Source organism: Colobus angolensis, unplaced genomic scaffold (assembly GCF_000951035.1).
Source record: "Colobus angolensis palliatus isolate OR3802 unplaced genomic scaffold, Cang.pa_1.0 Scaffold139, whole genome shotgun sequence".
Lineage (NCBI taxonomy): Eukaryota > Metazoa > Chordata > Mammalia > Primates > Cercopithecidae > Colobus > Colobus angolensis.
The window spans coordinates 4,373,076-4,376,618 of NW_012114477.1; the positions used below are offsets into that span (position 1 = coordinate 4,373,076).

General features: G+C 48.1%; 1 pseudogene; it reads right to left on the reverse strand.

The window, feature by feature from the left end:
* Positions 1 to 3,543, reverse strand: part of LOC105506648 — an 18,094-nt pseudogene that overhangs the window by 5,325 nt on the left and 9,226 nt on the right.

Here is a 3,543-nt window from a genome sequence, read left to right on the forward strand (position 1 = left end):
AAAAAAAAAAAAAAAGTTCTTACAAGCTGGTATAAGCTGTTCAGCACACCGCTGCCCAAAGCTCATCTGTGGACCCCCATGGAATCCAAATTTTTTACCATGAGAAATCCCTCATTGCTGATGGCCAGGGTCGATGTGCCCAGGAACTTCCATTCAGAGGGAAATGACACCTCCTGTTCCCAAACTTAGGGACACATGCGGTCAAAGGCAGCATGGGCTGGTCCTCCTGCTTCTCACAGGTTTCAGACTACTCAACTCATTCCTTCCCTCCTGCCTCAACCTAATCCTCCCTCTGCCTCAACTTGCCCCTCTGACATACATGTCTTGCTCACTGGGGCTGAGGTAAAGGCCAAGGTTTCTCCACTCCAAAGGCCATTTCCCCAAAGGCAGCTCTAGGGAGAAATTCAGGGGCTATAAGCCACCTGTGGGCAGAGAATTCCCATTTACTTTCCAATGGGAAGCCAGAGGTCAGCAGAGAACACTGATGTGTGCAAGATCACCAGTGTATACAAAGCAGAGCAGGACTTAGGACCCCGGAGTCTCAGTTCCTGTGGCAGGGTGAGCCAGGGCTGGCAATGCACTTACGTGCCACTCTGCACTCGCACAGATGACACCTTCTCCTGGTAGCCGTGGGCGTGGAAGCTGGGTACGTCATCATCTATGATTTCCATCTTCTTCCTGGTGAAGTTGGAGTTTTCATAGAGAACGATCTTGTGCTCTTGGCTGTCCTATTGGCAGAGGATGTGGGTAAGTGAGTATGGGTGACGGGGCCCAGGGTTGGCCTTCCCACCCCAAGCTCATGCCCCAGAGTTGGGATCCACATGTCCCACACATCACTCTCTGCCCAGTGCACCTACCACGTGTCTATGACAACTGCTGTTGGATCGCAGCCATTTGTTAAGTTTCTACTGGGCCATTTTCATGTAACAGACACTCTGAGATGCTACACTTTGGGGAATACTTGATTCTGAAATGTGATTTTTCCTATGCCTCAAGTTTCTCTTTTATAAATGGCAGCTATAATCTACCCACCCACTCACACGTGCACACACACACATGCACACACCCACATGCACACACCCACACATGCACACCCACACGTACACACATGCACAGGTTAACTGTGCCTCTAATAGGCACCTGAGATATTTTGATTTTTCTTCATTTCTACATCTCTTCCCATTCTCCTATTCCTATGACATTTTCCTTAGCTATCTCATCGAATCCTTTAAACATAAAACCCTTACCCCTTAGACATAAAATCCTTTTATGCCATTTGGCAGATGAAAAAAGTGAGGCACAGAGGTCAAATGACATGCTGAAGGCCACACAGCTGGGAGCAGCACAGCCAATATGGGAACCCACGTCTGTGGGGTGCAAAGTCCAGTGTTCTCCAACCTTCCAGTAGGTCCTGGGAGGAACCAGAACGGGCTTGGAGGGTTTGGGAGTGTAACTGAGCGGTGATGTGCTCTGTCCCCTCCCTGACAGTTCACACACACACTAATAACAATCAGGATCTCAGAAGCACTGAAAACTCACACTGGCATGAGTCTTGAAGAAGAGTTAAACCACCTTCTCCTCCAGTCCTGAACTCAGACTTTCTTGTATTTCTGATGGCTACTGGTTATTGAGCAATGACTCTGTGACGACAGTTGCCCAACCCTGCGGGGTGGGGGGCACCAACCACATAAAATAGAATGTGAATGGTGCCCTCTGGTGCATTTCATAATCTTGTGATTGGAGCCCCTTGGAGTTGTGCAGCGTGACAACCCTCAAGCTAATAAGCACATTGGAATCTCAAGACAGTAGATACCAATATGCCCATTTTACAGATGAAGAAACTGAGGCTCAGGGAAGTAAAATGACTTTTGCAAGGTCACCCACCCAGTGAGGAGGTTCCTCACCAATCATAAGGGGCACAATGCTAGAGGGGCAGGCTCCTTCCTGGTCCCGGGACCTCCCGCTCCAAGGTGGCAGAGACAGAAAGTAGGATGATGGGCAGAGAGAGGAAGTAGGATGATGGCAGGGGGCTCACAACTTTGATGGGCCTCAGGGAGCTGAGGGAGTCTGTCCTCCGGCTGCTGGTCCCAGTGGGTTTACTCGCCCTTCTCAAACACAAACTGCTCACCCTTGCAGTTGGCCTGTTCATAGCCCACCCAGCTGCCATGGAGACAGAGAGAAAGGGGGCAGGTCAGTTCCACTCCAAGCTTCCTATGGCAGGATCCTGGCTACTCATGTTGACCCCTGGGGTTCACTCTTGCCCAATCCGGCAAGATGTAGTAGCCCCACCCAAACCTTAGGATGGCAAATCCAAGCGCACAGTCCCCTCAGTTATCCAGAACTCAGTGCTATGTTGCCTTTAACTATGGAACACAGTTAAGAAATAAGAAGGCAGTCTAAATAACGGCCCACAACAAATAACAACATATAGAGGCCATGCACTAAAGCCAATAGTATACTCGTAAGTTAATAGCCAACTCTCAAAAAGCAAAACAAAAATTAACACTCTTGATTTGCAGCATTTGCCAATTTCCATGGTGTAAATGCTCCCACTGTGGCAGATTTCAAGCTATGACACAGCTCCAAGTGGAGCTGGGGAGAGAGATGCACAGTCAGCCTTCACCACTGAGAACTGACCCCAGAACCCCTCAGTTGTGCCCAAACCCCCCTCTCTTTGGATCTGTTTCTTCTCTTGTCCCTGTTGTTAGACTCTGCCCAAACTCTGTTTTTGTAGATCCACATTAGAAGAAAAATAGTACATTAAAAAGGGAAGGATGGCCTTCACGTTGGGCATGGCTAATAGAGGAAGGCAAAAAATAGGAGAAAAAAAACCACAAATCTCAAAATGATTAACATTCTGGGGCCAGCCAGTGCAGAGGCAAACATTTCAGCAATGTGCAATAATGGCTGTTCAGAGGAATAATCTAAGTTATTAACAAAAGAGGAAATGTTTATTATCCTCTTTTGGAAGAGTAGTTTGATCCAGCAATTCTCCTTTAGCAATGGGTCCTTAGAAACAGTTGTCAAGGGGCTGGGCACCATGGCTTACGTCTATAATCCCAGCACTCTGGGAAGCTGAGGCAGTGGATCACCTGAGGTCAGGAGTTCGAGACCAGTCTGGCCAACATGGTGAGACTCCATCTCTACTAAAACTACAAAAACACTGGCCAGGCATGGTGGCTCATGCATTTAATCCCAGCACTTTGAGAGGCTGAGACAGGTGAATCACAAAGTCAGGAGTTCGAGACCAGCCTGGCCAACATAGTGAAACCCCATCTCTACTAAAATATACAAAAATTAGCTGGGCACAGTGGCAGGCATCTGTAATCCCAGTTACTCAGGAGGCTGACGCAGAAGAATCTCTTGAACCTGGGAGGTGGAGGTTGCAGTGAGCCAAGATCGCACCACTGCACTCCAGCCTGGGCAAGAATGAGATACTGTCTCAAAAATAGAAAAAGACATTCAAGTGCCCAACTGACATGAAAAAAGGCACAACCTCACTAATCAGTGAAATGCAACTCGGAAACACAATGAGATACCATC